This window comes from Alexandromys fortis, unplaced genomic scaffold (genome assembly GCF_014885135.2).
Source record: "Alexandromys fortis isolate MF-2015 unplaced genomic scaffold, M_Fortis_MF-2015_v1.1 scaffold_14, whole genome shotgun sequence".
NCBI classification, from domain to species: Eukaryota; Metazoa; Chordata; class Mammalia; order Rodentia; family Cricetidae; genus Alexandromys; species Alexandromys fortis.
The window spans coordinates 3,401,513-3,422,033 of record NW_026067910.1 but is presented as its reverse complement, the minus strand read 5'-3'; the positions used below and the strand labels follow the sequence as shown (position 1 = coordinate 3,422,033).

Here is a 20,521-nt window from a genome sequence, read left to right as displayed (position 1 = left end):
TCTCGAGCTTCCTCCATCCTAGCCACCCCACTATGATTCTTCTTCATAGCAGATTTCTTTGTACACTTGTGGCATTATGCTCTTTCTGTGGGAAAAGCACACCATGATCCCCAGTGGGTACCCGAAGTCACACTAGTATTGAATGCTCAGTCAACATTTTTCTTATATGCCCCACACTGATGCCACGTAGTGGCAGAGTTAATATGCCCTTCCAAGTTGTAAACCCTGGTGCCTCCAACAACTGCATTTAATGACTATTAATAAATACATCAAGAGTCACTTGTACGCACGCACGCACATGGTGATTCTACGATGTGCCATCAGACAACTAGGACAGCCACCAAGTGACTGATAGGGAACTTAGCATAAACATCTGGATCAAAGAATAATTTACATCCTGAGAGGTAGGGTAGAAAGGTGGCACAGAATGGCATAGGATGAATCTATTTTGCTACTCCAAACAACTTCAATGTGAATTACTTCTAGAATTTCATTCAATATTTTTGTACTGCAGTTGACTGGATAATAACTGAAGCCTCAAGAAAAAGCCTTGGTTGAGGAGGTATCTATTGAACTATGAAGATGTAAACCATACACATAACAAAAAGTTGGTATGTTTTCAAAAAAGAGTAATGAATTAATTTATGTTTTCAATGTATAGTTTTCTCAAGTAAAAGGAATTCAAACAAAACTTTCAGGAACATTTGGTCAGACCTCCTTTCAATTTCTGTTCATGGCATTAAAACCTCACGTTTTTGGAGTTCTTTCCTTCCAAACTATCACAAACTTCTCCCCAAGCCTGCTGGAGTTTTCTTATCTTCTATAAAAGGGCGCTATCCCACTATCCTTTTATCTCTCTAAGCATACTCCTAGTTTTCATTCACATGATCCTTCAATAGCATTGCTGAAGCCCAAGACTGGATCAGACAGTAGATTCTCCTTCCCGGGACTGTTCTAACTACAAAGAATGCAACACTGGATCAGATGGTAGATACTCCTTCCTAGGACTATTCTGACTACAAAGAATGTGATAGTCCTACTAAGCAAACCCATCAGCCCTCTCTTCAGCAATCAGCAGAGCAAGATAAAGAGGATTATAAAAAAAAACTTCCCCAATAACAATAAAAATCTAGGAACACTTATAAAGAAGAGCTTTTAACAAATTAACAGCTGTATCAAAAAAATAAGAGTCTTGCTGTGTAGATCAGCCTTATTAACATTTTAGCATCTTGGCCAGTGTTTGCTCAAAGATTTCCCATGATAACCAATGAGTTACGCTTCTCAGGGAAATTTGCCCATATCCTATTAGATTATCTTTCCTTGTTCTCATATTTATGACCATCATGAAAAATATTTATCTAAGAAGCCAGAGTGAGAGTTAAGTATGAATGGAAGGTAGTGTCCTGTGTTAACTGTCCCACCAAGGAAAGCCTATTTTGAGTGATATGGCATTTTAAATCTTCCAACAGTCACATTTAGATAAGATATAAGAGGATGACCCAGCTAAGACCCTAAGCAATAGAGGAGAGGGTCCCTGAACTGGCCTTGCCCTGTAGTCAGACTGATGATTATCTTAAATATCACCATGGAATCTTTGAAAAACAACAGATGGAAACAGAGGCAAAGACCCACATTGGAGCATTGGACTGAGCTTCCAATGTTCAGCTGAAGAGTGGAAGGAGGGAGAGTATGAGCAAGGAAGTTAAGACCATGAGGGGTTCAATCACTGAGACAATTTGCCTGAGCTAATGGGAGCTCACCAACTCCAAATGGACTGGGAGTGAACAAACATGGGATCAAACTAGTCCCTCTGAATGTGGTTGAAAATTGGGGCAGACTGACGGGCCAATGACATTGGCACTGGGGTTTGTCTCAAAAGCATGTACTAGGTTTTGGGGGTCCTATTTTCTTTGGATGTATATCTTGCTTAATCTAGATGTAGTAGGGAGGACCTTGGACTTTCCACAGGGCAGGGTGACTTGCCCTCTCTTAAGATTGGAGGGGGCAGAGGGGAGGGTGGGTGAAGGAGTGGGAGGGAAGTAGAAGAAGAGGAGGAAGTTGGAATTTGGATTGGTATTTTTTAACTAATAAAATAAAAAAGAAATAGTTATAATTAAATTTAAGAATGTATTTTATTATTAATGTATAAATAGTCTGTTTTATTAGTAAAGTTCTAGACTACATATTGAACTAGAGGTTAAGGATATAAGATACAGGTCCTCATAGAACGTATGGCCTGTTGGTAAAGACAGAAAAAGAAAACCCCCAAAGCAATAAATAGTTGTAACTGGTGTATGGTAGAAGAAAAATGGGATTGTAAAATAATGATAAAGAACAATTAGCTTAAATAATATGGCCACCATTTGTCTTTCTGAGACATTCACATTTTAGCTGATGGCGGAAAGGTTTGTGTCCAACCCTCTTGGACATAACTTTCTGCAACTCCTGTATTCTAATAGCTTTCTGCTACACACCCACACACAACACTCATCAGCGTCCCAATCTCCCAGCATGATTTTTCTGGAGATATTGCAGCATGCCCTTATAGGCCCTTATAGGAAGCCTTGGCTGCGCTTCTGAGTGCCAGCAAAGATGCACTTTGTAATAAAACCAATATAGTAAAGGATATTATGTGAGATCTTATTACCAGGTAGATACATTCCTGCATTATGACTTTACCTGATAAGAACCTAACTTTTCATAACAGAAAAGCTGAATGGCAAGTTGTTTTCCTCCGTGCTTATCTATTCCTTTAAAGGGTAGGTGGTTCCAGAAAGAATGCATAATGCCAGAAGATAAAAGGAGAGAGAGCATTGCTTCAGAAATAGCACAAGGAATGGCAAAGGCAGAGAATGGAGGTGGTGAGAAAAAATGAAAATATTGGCAATGCTTATTTGTTCTTAACCTGAGCAAGCGTAAAACTGCTTCAAAGAAAGTTTAACTTTTTCACACTGTAATACCAAAACAAGAACTAATGAGGAGAGTAATTTCTTAAAAGCAATTATTGTCTTTTGAAGTTTCAGATAAGGAAGATGAAGGATTTTCTTTCCAGTCTAAAAGAGTTCTGATGTTTCTTGAAATATATAGATGTATCTTAAAGAAAGAGGAAGAATGTTGGTTTAAAGCTATGAATCACCTAGGATCCCTTTCTCTTGCTAAATCTTGCTCTACTCTTTGAATACCTTGCCAATAGCTAGCCATTGCTGTCTGCATCCCATTGATATCAAAACTACCACAGACAAATGCCCTGCTTTCTTTGTTCCTTGGGCAGCACAGCAGGTTCCAGGGATGGCACCTGGGATGACATTCTGAGTGAACTCAGCACCACAGACTCTCATCTCCGCTGGGATCAATACTCAGCTCAACAGCAGAGAGTTTAAGTAGTTCTGGGTTGCCATGGACAGAGAGCAATATAATGGATGTTGATCTCGGAGATGCCTTCTTCCTGAGAAATTACTGAAAAACTGCAGTTGTGGCTATATGTTTTCATACTGGACACTTTAGAAAATGACTATAATTACATAGAAAAGAGAGTCCAGATAACATGTTGGGCTTTTATATACTTTAAATCCCAAAAATATATTTGTACATTGACCATGTATTTTTTTGTGAAGGAATTATACAAGGACAATTGGTCCTATGTTTTGCAACGAAGGCTCATGACGGTTATTCATTTCGAATAGCATGCCTGACCTCTAGTAGATCTCAGGTTTGTCCTCTCCCACTCCTTGAGCCTGACATTCTGGACTTTAACACTGAAATTTTCTAGATCACTTTATTTCATTGAGATATGTTTAGGTGAGATTAAAAATAAATTGAAAACTGCCCAACAGTAGTTAAACTAATAGCAAATTAAGGGCAAACATAGTAAGACAGAATCATCCCTTTCCTCTGGGGTCAAGAGGTGTGCAGGTGACCTTGATTAATGTAACATAACAGGAAGTCCAGCACGAGAAACATCATCATTAACTCAAGGTCAGAGAAAGCACTGTAAAATATGAGTGCTTCCCTTCAATGTCAGGTAAAGTCACTTGGCAAAGAAGAATCACTTCTACAATAATAAGTGGGTGCATTTATGTATAGGTGTATCTGTGTTGTATATGTATGTATATGCCTGTATGTATGTGCATGAGTGTATGTATGTGTATGAGTTTTCATATGCTTGTGTCTAAGTGTGAATGGGTATATACAAACTTCAGAATTGCCTTAAAACAATTTAAACTGAGGTTAACATAAAGGTTGATTGCAAGTCACATGGAAAGGAAAGTATATAATGAATATGTATTAGCTGAATAGATGGCTGACAAATAAACGTTATGAGTCACTATAAGTTCCCCTATTTGTGGATATGAAGCACCTTCAAAAGTAAAATAGTAACTAAGGCTTGGTCAACCCTTCAAAGACAACTACGGGTACCTCCTTCTGTCCTTGTGGCTGTGGCTCACTATTAGATGAAGCCCTTCAACTGTAGAAAATAAAAACAGTGAAGTGGGGACCCAGTTCTCACACCTTAGTGCTGAACCACACTGCCAGCCTTTTCACTGTGGATCGAACATAGAAATAATAAAGAATGAACATGGAGCTTGGTCCTATATCCTTTATTACATGAGCAGCCTGCACAGCAGTGGGCCTACTTCCGTGAATCTTGACAACAGTAGAACCCAAATCAAGGGTTTTTTATCACCTGGACTTGGAAAGGTAAATCAATACCTTACAAATAATAGTCTCTCAAGAAAGGAAGGAAAAAATTCTAAAACTTTAGCTCCATAGTTGAAAGGTTAGTTACATTTTTTTAAATTAAGCCAAGCTCTATCTGATTTCAACATTTTAATACTTAGGTCTGTGAAGTGATCAAAATGGAAATGGCACGATGTAGTCATTGAAGAACCCTAAAGCATTAGAGAAAGCAAAAAAAAAAAAAGTCATAAATTCAAAACCCAGATGTAAGCCACAAAAGTTGGGAAGGCCAACACATCCTTCTGCATTTTTCACTCTATTGCTCTCTGTGCACGATGTTGGGTACTTCTGTGTGTAATTCTGTCACAGTTTAAGTGAATTTGGCCTGTCTAACTCTTTGATTTTATTGAGTCATTTGCAGATACCTGTCCATAAATGTAATAATTAAAGTTAAGTTATGTTTATCTTCCTTTCAAGAATTAAAAAGGAAACATGAAAGTGATTACAAATTACAGATTTGAAACAGGCATGTAGACTAGATTTTGTGTATTATTAATAGAGCAGTGCTGAAAAACACTGTCAACAGATGGAGTCAAAGGAAGTCAGTCTGCAGAATTACCTGGATATTCAGGGAAAGAAGACAAGAATAAGAAATTAGTTCTTTATCTCTTGTTCAGGGCACAGGTTATCAAAGCATTAAATTGCAAAGTTGTAGCCTGGCTCCTTTCTCACTCTCCTTCATGCTCAGGCTTAGATGTGTCCTTTGTGACTTAACTTCCTCCAGAGAGGAAGTGCAGTCATTTAACTAAATGGAAAATCCACATCCAGGCCAATCTGCAGAGACATTCTTCCCCTTGGCAAAACAATGGAATTTTTGCATAGAAACACCTTTAAGTGTATTCTGGATCCTTCTCTAACAAAGCCAAAGCTACCAGCATTGCACTTGACCCATCAACTGTATGTAAGACCAGCTTCTCTCGTTCAGTAAATGATTCTGGAGCAGCTTCTTCATTGTATTAGTGCTACTTTTCTATGGCAGGGAGCTTTGCAGCCTCGCTGTCTGACTGTCTGACTGTGTCTGCTGAACAATGTTGAAAGTGGGAGAGTTTATAAACTTTAGGGATCAGCCAGTAACTCTGTTATTAAACATTGATAAGAGAGATAACACCACTTTTTTTAGAAAGTTGGTATTCTCGTGGCTTTGTGTGTGTTTCTATATTTTTTGTTCTGCTCTGACATCACTGTCAGTTCATACTAGGGATCTGAAGTCAGCTTGCCCGGGTTCTGATACATTAGTTAAAAAAATCAGTCTTCCTGAGGAAACTACTCAGATGGCAAAGGAGAGTCCATATCATGTAAATGGCATGTGGGTACAACTATAATCCAGAACTGCACCCAAACTCTAGAACAATACTCTCTTAGAAGCTAAAGATTTTGTAACATCTACTCCAGTTTGAAGCTTTAGATACTTACCTCAGATCAGTGGAAAAGTCTTTAAGGTTCACACTAGAACACTGGTCCATGGGGTTTTTTCAAACCCGGTTATATTCAAAGCTGCAAGGTATCCAATTTTCTAACTTAACCCCACCACTTTGATACTGTTTTGAAAGTGTTATCTGATAAACACTTGAGGAAAAATAGGGTTGTTTCAGGTCATCAGATAGCCTGGATTTCAGTGAGCATCTTCCACCCCCCACTGCTTAAGTCCAGAGAACATATCGCTAATAATCCAATAATCATATTTTGATTCATCCTTGACTTATCAGAACATTACTTGGATAATAATTAGCATAAACAACTGTGCATCTTAGTTTGAAGCTATTTTTCTGTCAACTAAAGAAACATTGTTCAGTAGTGTAAACCAAAATGTGAAGTTTCTGCTCCTTTATCTCCAGCCCCCATTAAAAGTCTTTCGTTATTACTAGGGTTTCTAAAACATATTTATAACATCAGTTTTAGAAACAGGCAGATATTTAAATAACTTAATTGTTTATAAATCCATTTTATACTGGGCTGGAGAAATAGCTCTGCAGTAAAGAGCATGTACTTCTCTTGCAGAAAACTGGAGTTCAGTTCCCGGAGCCTATATCAGGTGGCTGTGTGTGTGTGGGGGGGGTAGGTGTGTGTGTGTGTGTGTGTGTGTGTGTGTGTGTGTGTATTCACTGGGTATGGAAATCACAGGACACACTTTGGTACTGTTCTTTTGGAGGCTAGCCGCCTTTTCTTGAGACAGGCTGTCTCATTGTGAACCTCAATGATCCACCTTAATAACTCCCCAGTCCTGGAATTAAATGGGCATGCTAACACACTTAACTTTTTTTGACGTCAGTTCTAGTGATCAAACTCAGGTCCTCAAGTTACAGAGCAAGCACCGTAATAACTGAGCTTTTCCCGCAGCTCTATAAACCTATTTTCAAAGCTATCATAATAACTATGCGTAATTCACTTTTCTGAGTTAGCAGCACCAACAGTGTGGGCCCAGAGCCAACAGCACCAATGATGGAGACAGTTAAACATTCGCCTGTTCTTTGACATCCATCTTCCCTGTGTGTTTATTTGCTAGGCCCATCGAAGTCTGAAATATTTCTGTTCAGCATAAAATTGTAGTGCTGATTGTTACAAAGCATATGTTTTATCTTGTGGAGCAATGGAAAATGTATCTAAATGCATCATGCTCATGCTTTGGAGCAATGCAAACCTCCTGTCTTGCCTGAGCCGGAAATAAATGAAACTGATAGCAGATAAAGGCTAGCAACATTTTTCTCTTTTGCACTCATGCAAAATACCTTGTGTAGAGATCAGCACCATGTATCATAAGCTTCTGTTGCCCGCCCAACATTCTACTGCTGCCAGAGAGGGACAGAGGGGTCCAAATAGAGTCACTGGACTCAAGAGACCCTTCCCTTCACATAAAAAGAGAAACTTTCAACTGTGGCTCGTCAAAAGCAACGGGACAAACAGGGAGAAATAAGCTCCTTGTTATTTGGTTATCCTACAAAATATGAACAGAGCTAAAAGCATTCACAATTCTTCAGTGTATGCCCAATAAATACTTACGAGCCTCTTTGGACAGTTGAACTCTGTGTCTATATAAAGTGAGTGCTACCTGTTGTGAGCTTTGTGTGGTTTGTATAATTATCACTGCAACACAAAGACTAGAGATGTCCCTGAATGGCATGTATTTTAGCGATCATCTTTTTATACAAAGAGAAAAGGACAAGAGCAAGGAGCATTGCATTGATATTTTGGATGGATCAGACCCGCCAGAGTCACCTAGAATTAACACTATAAACAGTTTGTCCTTGCAGAATCTGCTATGGTCAAGGGTGTTGATTTTCAGGTTCACGTTCTGAGGATCTGAAGGAGTTTGGTTACACTCATTAGGAAATGACACTTGTGACCGCAATGTTAGTTCATGAATAGGTAGCATGTCTAGTCAGGACAGTTTCCAGAACATCAGCATCTTTCAGTCCTCCATCTCCGCAAGGCCTCTTTGTGACTGGGCGATCACCTAACAATAAGCACTGTGGCAGGGGAAGGGCATAAACCACCAAGACAGGTAGAGATTTGAGGAGACGTCTGCCAAGCTTCCAGGTGTGCACAGGATCCCGGTTAACCTTAGAGACTCATACTTTCGCCTTTTAGTTGGAAAGTCCCTGTGGTTCTAATTGCTTTCCACAAAACTATATGCTCTATATCAGAATGGCTTTTTAAGTAATTAACAGCTGCTCTGATATAGCTATCGCCCTTTCTGCTGTCAGATAAATTGAGTTTCTTTAGTCATGGTCCACCACTGTATCTTGCAATGACCTTATTTTCAGATCTCCTTAGGTACATGTTGGGAGTGTCCAGTGTCCAGACCCTTCAGTCCCCTGTTGACAAAAACAAAACAAAAGAACAACAAAACAAAAAACCCACCCACCCTCACACACCCACAGAAAATTGATCATCTAGGGGTAACCATGTGTATATTGTTTTCATTTAATTATCTCTAATATTACAGTATTATATTTCTGCCTCCTTGAGAAGTTTTTAAGATATAAGGGAAAAATACAATTTTGTCAGTGGAAGTTGTCAAAGGGTACTCAATATATGTGAACGAGAAGTAGCCAGTATTGAGAACACCTACATAAGTGAACATGAGTAAGCAATCTCCTGCTCTTTTTTGTTTGTTTGTTTGTTTTTTTGTTTTTGTTTTTTGAGGCAGGGTTTCTCGGCATAACAGCTGTCCTGAAACTTGCTCTGTAGACCAGGCTGGCCTCAACCTCAAAAAGATCTGCCTGCCTCTGCCTCCCAAGTTCTGAGATTAAAGTTGTACTCCACCACTTCCTGGAAATCTCCTACTCTTAACAAAATAATCATTTAAAAGAGAAACACAAAGTCTAACACTGTAATTATAGTACATGCTTCGATTTTTGATGCAAAAAGACAAACTCAATTTTAGTTTTAATAAGAAAATAAAATTTAAAACCATGCTAAGGGAAGATTCAGTAGGTTGAAATAAGTTTTGCTATATCAAAAAAACATGTACACAAATGTATGAAGAGGCAAAGTATAAGACTTTATTCTTTCATCTTTCGGTTAAACTCATTACATATATTCCATAAATATGAAAATATATATATATATCAAAGAGCAAAACTAAATGGTGCAGAATTGACCTTCTTATGAAATCTGAGCCACAAAAGAAATGAAAGCATGATTAATACTCTGATGGGATCTATTTTGTTGAGAAACAATTGAGTATTAAGTTGTGATTCACTGACTTTCTGAACTATCTCTTGGTACTCCGGATAAAAGGTGTTAACAGACGGCTCTCTTTTTTTTTTTTTCTTTCAAGAACTCATTGTAGTCATTCTCAAACTGCATTTCATGAAGAATGACTTCTTTCCTTCTCTATCCTCCCTTCCATCCTTCTTTCTCTATCCTCACTTCCATCCTTCCTTTTCTGTAGTTTCGTAACAGATGCAATACTCTGAACCATCTAGAAAGGATGTAGAACTGAACAACAGTCTCTAGAAGCTCAAAGGCAGTTACTTACTAAGTAAATTTGCCTGGGAAAACTTCAGCATTGCTCTTCAGGACTGGTGGATTAAAAATTTTGTTCAAGTACAAAATTTTCATTGCCTACTTTTCTATTTCTTGGCTTCTTGATTTCTTTGCCTCCAAATTTCTTATTCAGTCTCTCTGTCTTTCATTCAGAAAACAGTATCTAGCCATGCTACATACAGTCAGGAGCCCTGAGGACACAAACATGGCACCATCCTCCTGTATACATATATCTTCCCATGTATACTATGTCATTCCTTTCAGCTTCCTCCACAAGTACCCAAGTTAGATTGCTTACAAAACAGTTCCTTCATTTAAAGTAAGTTCTGTGTATAATATAGGATAGTAGACCCCCCTTTGAATTACTGAAATTCCTTTTTTCAGATTCAATATTTAGGAACTCATTTATAGGAACTATTTTCCAAATGAATGAGTTCTATTCAGAAAAGCTTGAGTTTTTAATGATCAAAAATAGGAAATTTTGCCTCCAGTTTTAAATAATATTTATGTCATATTGGAAAGCGCCAACGTTTTTTCACTTAGCCAGTTTCTTGAAAGGCTGCTCATATGCAAAGAGATTCTTCCTAACTAATCTATAGAACTTACACAACATTAGAATACTTCCATAGAATCAGATATTTTTTCTGATTTTTTGACAAAATGGTATGCTTCCCCTTGCTTACTTCTAATAATGTAGAGAAGAAATAACCTAGCCATTTGTGAGAGAGGAGAAAGCAGCTTTTGAAAAAGGACCTACAGTGCATTATCAACGCCAACAAATGACATACATCTTAAATCTGCTGCTTGTACGACATTTGCTATCAGTTACCAACAAATATACCAGACATAGCCTTACCTTCAAGAGGCTTATAAGTAATCCAGAATTCAAAGCACGAAGCAAAACTTGATAACACAGTTCATGAGTGATTTACATTTCTGGAGAGCTGGTTATCTGTTGAGCACTTTGTTGAAAGCTATGTCACTAAAACTGTGGTAAACAGAAATGGTCCTTAATTTCTGGAAATAATGCTGTGATGTGGTTTGATTCCTTTTGGTTTTTGAGATAAATAGAATCTCACTGTGCAACCCAGGCCTGCTTCAAACTCCACAATTTTCTTAACACTGTGCTGTGATAACATGTGCACATCACTGTACCCAGCAAGAAACTGGAGTTCAACACAGGTTTAGGGGCCATGAAATTGCATCAAGTATTGTTCTATATCCCAAGAACCTTTGCAATGGACTGAAAGTTTCCATACAAGGTTTAAGAATGAGCAATCATAAAGTATAAAGATAACACTAGATACTAGGAGAAGAAAATAACCCAAGGGGGAAAGGTAACATAGGAGAGAGAAAGAAGCAAAAAGTCATATTAAATACTAAACAACAGACAAGATCTTGGTGGAGTGATAATGAAGGAAAAAGAATAGATTATGGAGAGGAAGGGGAAAATACAGACTCACATTATCCAGGAGTCCAAAGCAATGGAGCTTGCCTATGGTTCTTGATGGGAGGCTGTAGCAGGAGTATGAATTTGAAGTCAATCTGGTGGAACAAGTCTCTTGTTGTCCCACCAGCCAGTTCCCAAATAACAACGCAGAGATTTATTAATTATGAAAACTTAGCCTTAGTTTAGTTGTGTTTCTATCTCTTACAGCTTATATTAATTAATTTCTATTAATCTACACATTGCCACATGGGTCATGGCTTTTATGTTTCTTTCTAAATGCCCTGCTTTCTCTGCACCGGGCTAGCGACTTCCCATTTCTTCTTCCCAGTACTGTCTCCACCTGGAAGTCCCACCTATACCTCCTGTCTAGCTATTGACCATTTAGCTTTTTATTAAACTGATCACTGTGACATATCTTTACACAGCATTACCAAATATCTTGCAACATTTCCTCCTTTCCGTCCAAATAAAAAAGTTTCAACTCTAATACAGTAAAACTATATACCATGAGAACAATCACTGTGAAAGAATAACATTTACAATGTCCAGTCCATTTGTATTTGGAGAAATTATTATCTATCATATGTATGTATATATATATATATACACCATTTTTATCATAACTTGTATTTCTAATTCCAGCCAATCTTTTTTAACCTCAAAATATCTTCTTAGATAAACAATTTAAGCTTTTATATCTCTCAAACTTGTATACTTTATACCTTTTTTATAAATTTCTTTTTTGAATTAGGTAACAAGGAAAACTATAACTATAACTACCTGATTTTCAACTCCATCAGGGACCTGAAAAGAATATAATATTACCTGAGTATAGAGAAAACAACTTCCAAAACTACAGAAATGACAGAAACATTTGGCTTTTTTGACAGTTACCCAAGGTTCTTCTGCAAGGTTGGAGAATCCATCTTTGACTTACATGCTTAGAATATTGCTTTTTTGGTTCCCTGCTTGTCTAGTTTGGACATCATAGTGTCAGTTGTGAAAGCAACAGCAGTTTCTTTGCCCAGTGGCTAACTTTGCCACAATAAAAACAAACTCCATATGGCAGTACTTTGATGACCATTACCCTTTCTTGAAGTAGATTGGCACTGCCAGGAGTAGTATGTCTCACTGTCATAAAAAATCCTTATGTTATTTAAACATTTTAAATGGCATATTCTGTGGGTCCTTGAGGTGTTTGAAGATGTTTGAAGATATCTTGAAAACATATCTAACATAACTACAAGTTTTATTGTTATAGATGACTAACTACTAACCTATATTCTTTATTGTACTATCACCATCCTTTCCTGTACAGAATGAAACCTTCCCCTAATTATAGACTATGTGATAGGGAGTGAGGAAAGAGACATCACTACAGTCACTGCGGAGCACATGCTTAGCAGTTTGGGGAGGATTTTGTCTGCCAGAAATGCTTCTCCATACAAGGAGTAAAAATTCCATTGTATTATTTTATTTTTACTAGTTTTATTAATACAATTTATTTATAAATTTTCAGAAAGTATTTTTATGTACTACATGTATTCAGTGCCTGAGGTGGTCTGAAGAGGACATCAGATGCCCTGGAACATCATGTGGGTGCTGGAAACGGGCCTGCATCCTGTGGAAGAGCAACAAATGTTCTTCACCTATAAGTCATCTCTCTATCCCCAAACCCAGTGCTATTAGTAAAAAGCTTTCCAAAATTAATAGGATTTAGCTCAGTTGTCATTTACTAAATTTATTTTTGATATGTGAGTGCTAAATTCATACTGAATTTCTCAGCCAAGGTTGATGAGGTCCCTTGGAAACCTCTGTGTAAAGATAAATTTAGTAAATATACCTCTTAATTCATTGGTTAAAAAAAATAGTCAGTTACCACAGTAGGAACTCCAACTGATTCCTCTGGAGTTAGACTCATTCTGTGATGTTGACTTCATAATGTCATGAAATTTTAAATGACAACTGAGCTAAATCAGGAAGCAACTAGCCTTGTCCAAGTTTAAATTTAGTAACACTGTTAGTTTACTGAGAATAACCTTGTTTATGACAGATCCTGGTGATTGTAGATTACATGTGACCAAGTGTCTATCTCTCTGCTCTGTTTAGAGATAACCAAGCTCCACTGGCTTAAGCCTGGTGGTTTCTGCTGCCTACCTCAAGAGTCCCAAAGGCCAGCTGACACCCACTTTGGCATATTCTTGGAAGTCTCTCCTCTGTGCGTATAGAACTTTCTGGATGAGCATGAACATGTGAAGGTAAGTGAAACTAGAGCAACTGTTAATTACATCAAAAGTTACTTGCTTGTTATTGGAAAGGAGACAAACTAAAAGCAATTAAATTTAAGACAAATAAGCACTTTTGTGAATCCTCCAGCTAAACTAGGATGTACATGGAGTAGGACTTAGAACAGCTGTAAGACACACAGGGCAAGAAGGTAAGGGTGCAGAGGACCACCCAATCTCTCCCTCACAGAGTTCCTCAAAGGGTCTGCCTAACACCCAAAGTGTACAAAAGACACTGAGAGTGGTATTTAAAGTACTGGCTCCTACACAGATTCCAAAGGCTTAGATTCCAGGAGCCAGGATACATTTTACTCTTGGTGGCACTCCTGGAATTGAAAGTCATTTACATTTCATTTATAAAGTTAATGTTATACTTAGACTTTTATGTAGTTTTCTTTAGTCATAAGGATAAGTCAAAAGTGACTTCAGCACAGATCTGATAGAATAACATTTCCTTTTTATCTCCCCAATTTGAATTATTAATTCTCATTAATATTCACTTTTAATTTCAGTATGATGAACTAATTTGCATCCTTCTTCTACAATGAGAGCAACCCTTACTATTCAGAACCTCTACTCTGTCTGGTGTGATGCTGTAATTTATTAGGGTCATTGGCTCTAGTTATAGAATACTTACGAGGTAAAAAATGGTAAACCCTTCCAGGGTTGACTAGGCATTCTTATATACTGAGGGCTCTATCTTTTTACTTTTGAAAACTCAGACTATGATTTCAAAAGAGCAGATCTATTTAATACATCACCTACTACTTTTATTTTGCAGGCCAACTATATAAATCATTTGATTTTTTTATGACAGGTTACATGTGTCTTTGGTGACTGTCACTTTATTGATTTCTGCTCTGACACTTGACTTACCAACTTTGATTTTTTATTATTTGTGGTTTCAAGATTATAAAAGACTGGCTTTTTCTATTCCAGCTACAGAAGTGGCCCTTAGGGACATACTCAGATTTAAAGTTGTGATGAGTCCCTGGAGGTTTAGTGGTACTGTATTCAGAGTGAGGAGTGTAATTTTGTAATTCTGTAATCAAGGCCTTTGACTGGATTTCTGTATGATTGCCATTTCCTCCTCTCTATCAGTCTCTAGGCTCATTCACACTTGGTAGATTTCTGCTCCGTAAAATCTGAAAAGAAAAAGAAGGTATCAAGAAGTACATCCCTCTGGCATCCATGTTACCCATTAGTATAACACATAAAAAAAAAATGAGCACATTTATATGCAGATGGAGAGGTGGTGATTCATAAGTGATAAAATTAATTATTTACAGAATTGTATTAACTAAAATAATAATTTTGACATGCATTTGTGATTGGAACTGTTCTCAAGATTATCCCATCTGAATATAAAGTTGGTACTGCATAGTATAAAAATCCCAAAATTTTAAAATATAAATTTCAAATTGATCTAGATTTTAAAATATTACATAATAGTGTTTCAGTACTACTTTTCTGTCATATTTGTTTTAAAAAAACACACCTACCTTCCTGATCCTTTTTCTCCACATCTCCCTCTTCATTCCCCCTTCCTTTCTTCCCTTTTGCCTAGCAGAGGAGCAGGTGGAGGACAAATGGTGACATGTCCTCAGGTGATTACCTTACCACCATAGGCATATTTATCAGACTGTGCTCTTAAATTACAGTCCCTGAAGAAAACTTTCCACAGAGTTCCAGGCCTGCAAGTGAGGCAGCTCCAGTGCTCAGCAAACAGGCAGCAAAAGTAAATGACAGAATTGTTATGGGATCCTAGGGCCATAAAATCTGGTAGGAGGCACACATGGCTGAGCACCTACAGTCTGATCAGCACCCCTCCTTCACCCCCATCCCCCACCTTGCATCCACCCTAGTCGCCAATCTTTTTCACTTGGAATGTAAGAGTCTAATAGGAAGAACAATAAACAACGGCCTGGTTCCATGTGACTAACCAAGGAGAAACTCACTAAGTATTTTGCAATGATGTTATTTGGGTAAGGATGGGAGTAGGAAACCCTTTCTGGATAGAGGATGAGAATTAAAAAAATGTACATCAGTATTATGAATGTGAAGGATTTAAAACAAGCAATAATTTTTTTGGACAGAATAATCTTTCACCTTCACAGCCCATAAATGAAAAAAAAAACTTCAAGGTGGGAAAGGCAAATATTACACTTAAAAAAAGCAGAGTAGAAGGGTAGAGCCCTGAGGGATCATTGATGAGACTTAAACATGGAAGGAACTCTGAGAATGCTAATGTTATTATGAGTGTGTATAATAAAGAAATCCAGGAGACATATAAAGTTATTAAAATGCACTTACTGGTCTCACCATGCTGTAAAGTCATTAAAATGTATATAGAAAAATTACTAACATAAAAACCCATGATCTATATAAGTAAATACAGGAAGTTATCAAAGTATACTTTGACATTGTCCTATTGTAATGTTTTTCATATAGAATTTAATCTGGAGATAGTTGAAAAGAATAAAAATTACTTAATCAAAATAATATTGATAGCTATCCTCAACTGCCAGAACTATATGTGATGTTTTATTGCTTCTTTAGGCATATGAAACCTCTTAGGTATTGTTATTAGCATACATTATTTTCACAGACTAACTGGTGACAATCTGTACATGCATGTAGCACACTTTGATCCTGTCCTCCTCTGACATGCTTCACCCTGTCTTGGTTCACATCACTGGAGTCTCCTTCCTCTTCCTAAATGGCTCCTCTATTTTTCTGCCTTAAAAAGCCTAGATTTAATATATGAAAAACATGCAATGTCTGTCCTTCAAACTCTGCTTCTTATGCTTAGCATAATGATCTCCAAGTCTACTCAAAGATATATCCTTAATGTAAACTTTAATATATTTTAAAGGACTAGAAAAATCGTTAACGTTTTAGAAAGAAAATGAAATGTGAGGGTGGAGCTGAAGAGGCTGCTAAGTGGTTAAGAGCACTCACTGTGTTTCCTAGGGACCTGAGTTTGATTCCCAGCATCGCTGGAGGCTCACAGCAGTCTCTCTTTCTCTTTCTCTTTCTCTTTCTCTTTCTCTTTCTCTTTCTCTTTCTCTTTCTCTTTCTCTTTCTCTCTTTCTCTCTTTCTCTCTTTCTCTCTTATTTAAAGATGCTATTCAAGTTTAATTCAGACTCTAGTATCTGCAGACTCTTAAAATCTCCCTGTTTCTTTTTGCTTCAGGACATATAAATGAGCCTGATTCTGAGACAAAATATTTATTTATGTTTTATAAAAATAACCAATTTTGAAAAAAATACAGAATAACTTGGAGAAAACAGAATTTTGCTTACATTTCAAATTCTTTTTTAACAATAAACATTTTATTGATTTTATTGAGCTATACATTTTTCTCTACTTCCCTCCCTACCTTTTCCCTCCCCTTCAACCCTCTCCCATGGTCCCTATAGGAGGAGGGCCTACTTGTTCATCCCGGCCCGCCCAGAACCAAAATAATCACACAGAAATTGTATTAATTAAAACACTGCTTTGACCATTAGCTCTAACTTCTTATTGGTTAACTTTTACATCTTCATTTAAATTATTTCTATTAATCTGTATATCACCATGAGGTCATAGCCTATCAGCAAAATTTTAGCACATCTATCTCAGGTGGCAGATTCATGGCATCCTTCTAACTCTGCCTTCTTCCTCCCAGCATTCTGTTTAGTTTTCCCTGCCTAGCTCTGTTCCCTATAGCTCTGCCATGGGCCCAAAGCAGTTCCTTTATTCATTAACCAATTAAAGCAACACATAGACAGAAGGACCTCCCACACATGGTACCCATGCTCTAAATTTACTCAGGAGATCTTGTCTTTTTCTATTTCCCATGTAGATTAGATCCATGTATGTCTCTCTTAGGGTCTTCATTGTTGTCGTTTTCTGGGAATGTGATTTGTAGGTTGGTAATGTTTGCTTTATGTTTAAAAATCCACTTATTAGTAAGTACATATAATAATTGTCTTTCTGGGTCTGGGTTACCTCACTCAATATGATGTTTTCTAGCTCCATCCATTTGCCTGCAAATTTCAAAATATCATTATTTTTCTCTGCTGGGTAGTACTCCATTGTGCAAATGTACCACATTTTCCTTATCCCTTCTTCAGTCAAGGGGCATTTAGGTTGTTTCCAGGTCCTGGCTATGACAAGCAATGCTGCTATAAATATAGTTGAACACATTTCTCTTTCTCTGGTTCCAAATATATTGATGCCCTCTCCCAGGCTCTGTGTGTACTGCATGCTTGTAGTGCACAGACGCAAGCTACCCGTACAGGAAAAAAAAGTGATATGATGAAATATATAAGGTCTTTTTAAAGTTGCCTCAAGTGAGGTCATTTATCTTATACTACATTTTCTTGAGTATGAAAATAATATTTACATGGAAGTAATTTATAGATGTAAATTTTATCTGTGGTATCCTACAGAAGAGAATTCTGGTAGCTTCCCTTTTCATTAAATACTATGAATTTCAAGTTCTAACTCCTAATACCTTGAAAATGTTCTTTATTGTCTGTATTGGATTACTCCAATATGCTTTCAAGAATTTGCTAACTGTATTGATTCTTCAGTTTGGAGGACAATTATGTGTGTGTGCTGCAATGGTTTTGATATCTTTGTTCTTAAGTCTCTCATAACACATGGCCATTATTACCAGCTGCAGTGGGCCTAGGATTTTGTACACTCCATATGTATCCAAAGTAATTATCTCCCTAGTTTAATGATAATATTGTTAATGGATTTTTGAGAACAAATTGGTGTATTAAATAGAGAATCTGGCCTATATCTTCGGCATAAGCTAGTGATATTTCAAAATGATGGTGTTGTTTGACTCCTACCCAACACCTATATCCGATGGCTCACAGCCACATAGAACTCCAGTTCTAGGAAATCTGACACCTCCATCCTCCCTGAGCACCCACATCCATGGGCACAGACACATAACTAAAAATAAATGTCTTTTTAAAAAGAAACAGGAAATTAAAACAGCAGTGTACGTGTTTACAACACACCCACTGAAGGTCATAATCCAGCTACCTGTGTGTCATTCCAAAGCTAGAACGTGGAAAGTAGCTACAGCTATCAGACTATGTGAGCTCTTCTGTGTGTCAGGCATCTGCTGAGTCCTCGTAAGTGGTGAAACACTTCTGATCTTTTGCATTTCTGGAGGGAAAATGAAGTGGAAAGAATCCTTTCGTGGAAGTCACTGGAGTCCAAAACATGATGGTTTGCTAGTAGTGGCTTAATCATAAAAAACCTGTTTATCTCTCCCAGTTCCTTCCTATTCAGTTTCTTCAGCCTAAAATGATGCTGTGTATTGGGTATCCAGCAGCCCACTCCATCCCTAAATGGCAACTCTACATGAGTCAAGAGAAGGTTGTGGGGGAGTGTACAGGGATGGAAGGGATGGTGGGTGACCTGAATTACTCTGGACAGAATGTTAAGAGTAATTCCATGAGGCTGGAGTTATGCCACTCTTAAGAAGTTTTCTTCTGTGACTTATTGCCTTTTTTTTTGAGAAGGGAAGTACTGTACAGGCTTTATCTGAAGGAACTGTTAGAAATTTTCAAAAAGATGAATTTTGTCAAAACTTAAAAAAAAACAGTAGCAACTGAGATATCCAACAATGAAGAAAGTCCTTGGAAATAATGCATTTCCCAGGGCTGTGGGATTTGCTGGTTTGACAACCAGTCAGTCAAGCCGCTCCTAAAGTTTTAAAGTAGGAAGCTAATATTCTACCTGTATAGGCTCTCTGGCAAAAATCTCACCATGACACCTTCTGAAAGAACTACTAAAAGGAACACTCCAAGCAATCATGAAATGACTGTAGATAAAACACTCGATGATTGATTTTGAGCACCAGATGTATTCAACTAGATAACAAAATCCAAAAATGCAAATATTGGAATTATAGATTCAAACATAAAGTATAATGTCATTAAAGCATAAAACTAAATTGACTAACAAAAAATTAGGATGCAATATAAAGTGTTCTGAGTGTGCAACACTATAGCTGGTGTCTTTCTTGTTAGTGGATAAAAATCAGCAGATGTCATTTAAATATAAAAAGAATTAAAGAAATACAAGAAGTACAGGCATGTTTAAAAGTATATATAGATACTAAGGAGTATCAGAACTGAAAATGGTGGTCCTTGCCTATAACACCAACATTTAGAAGGTGGAGAGAGAAAACGCTACAAGTAGGAGGGTTCAAGGCCATCCTATCTTTCCTGATGCCTGTCTTCAAAGATATGAAAGACAGAAAGAAAACAAGAAGAAAGAAATGGTTATTAATGAATATCACCTAGAAAGAATGGGAGAAAGCAAAAAATAATACGTTCGACTTTTCCTATCTACTCATAGGAAAATAACAACCTCTCTAAGAATGTTACAAGAGATTGACGTTAATATATGAAGTCAAAAGCATCACACATTGCTAAATGATTCCTTTGAGAAAGTGTTTCTCTCTATATCCCTAGCTGTCCTGAAACTTGTTTGTTAGCCCAGCCTAGCCTCGAACTTGTGGATCCTCCGCCTCTGCCTCTCAAGTGCTGGGATTAAGGGCGCATGCCACCATGCCCGGCATGCCAAATGACTTTCAAAGCTACACATATTGCACAAGAAAAGCATAGTTTTTAAAATCTCAAAAAGAAATCACATTTATCTTCTGCATCAGTAAATGTAAAGAAATATACTTACTCTTTATTTCTTTAAAACCAAGTATTTTGCAGATTATGCCACAGTACAAAACACACTTGTACATATCTTTATGCAAGAATGTGACCTACAGCAAGTCACTTTTAAAAGGTGAAAGAGAAAAGATAAGCAAAGATAGTGAAACCTAAGTTCAAAAATCTTAGTATCAGAAAAAAACTGAAATGCAAGCCCCAAAGTATTAACTAAGATAGTTCAGAGGCTAAGGAATGCTGATGGGTGTAATCCAGGGCAGAAGTATATAATCATTAATAAATAAAACTTTATTAATGGCCAAAAGCATTTGCCCAGCAAATGAGCTTAACTCCCAAGAAGTAGGAACTCCAACTGGTAAGT

General features: G+C 37.3%; 1 protein-coding gene across 2 annotated transcripts in view; it reads left to right on the top strand.

Moving 5' to 3' along the window:
• The window catches only part of Hs3st5 (heparan sulfate-glucosamine 3-sulfotransferase 5), a 264,834-nt gene that overhangs the window by 87,562 nt on the left and 156,751 nt on the right, over nucleotides 1-20,521 (top strand). For both annotated transcript variants that reach the window (XM_050138002.1, XM_050138000.1), the window contains exon 2: nucleotides 13,286-13,434. The gene's annotated coding sequence lies outside the window, so the exon portion shown is untranslated. The remainder of the gene's footprint in view (nucleotides 1-13,285; nucleotides 13,435-20,521) is intronic.